Source organism: Dendroctonus ponderosae, unplaced genomic scaffold (assembly GCF_020466585.1).
Source record: "Dendroctonus ponderosae isolate FM_Combo_2020 unplaced genomic scaffold, Dpon_F_20191213v2 Dpon_F_20191213_10, whole genome shotgun sequence".
Classification (NCBI taxonomy): domain Eukaryota; kingdom Metazoa; phylum Arthropoda; class Insecta; order Coleoptera; family Curculionidae; genus Dendroctonus; species Dendroctonus ponderosae.
Genome location: NW_026017111.1, coordinates 2,200,975 through 2,201,689, shown reverse-complemented (window position 1 = coordinate 2,201,689; position 715 = coordinate 2,200,975).

Below are 715 nucleotides of genomic sequence, written 5' to 3'. Positions count from 1 at the left end.
ACATTTCACTTTAAGAATCGGAAGTTCTAGAAATAAAAATCAATGTCGATCAAAGAACTCAAAATTAGCGATAAAATTGAAATTTTTGCAAATATGAAACGAAAACGGTTTTTCTAACAGACAATTGTGGCTCGCCACTCACAACATACAATAAAWCTCAGATCTTTGAGTTGGAAAATTAACTGAAAAAGAGCACTTCAAAATTCAAAATTTGGGCAGTACCTAAACTTAAAAGTACGACTGTAACTGTGAAGTTCACTCTTAAACTCACAGTTCTTGCATCACGCAAACACCGTCTGATTTACATGAATTGTTCAACATTGAGGCGATTATTTCGGTTTAGACGCCAAAGTTGGAATATGCAAACACTGTTACTTAGAACTCACAGTTTTTTTGCAAAATGGGCTGATTTAAACCATAAAATTTGGCCTTCTAACTGGGGATTGAACGGAAAATTTCACCTTCAACCTGCAAATTTGCCAATTAACTTGAGTTTATTGAATATCAGAGTTAAACCTTAAAGCGATGTTTGGATGTCAACATTTGAATGAATGAATTTGAATTTTTAGAATGATGTACAAATGAGCGTTTTTGCTCATTTTGCCTCCGAGAAATGAGCTAAAACGGGACGGAAAACATGAAATTTTGGCATAATCTTGCACCTAAGTGTCTGATATTTAAATTTCGCTTTCTGGGTCAAAACTACTCGAATTTC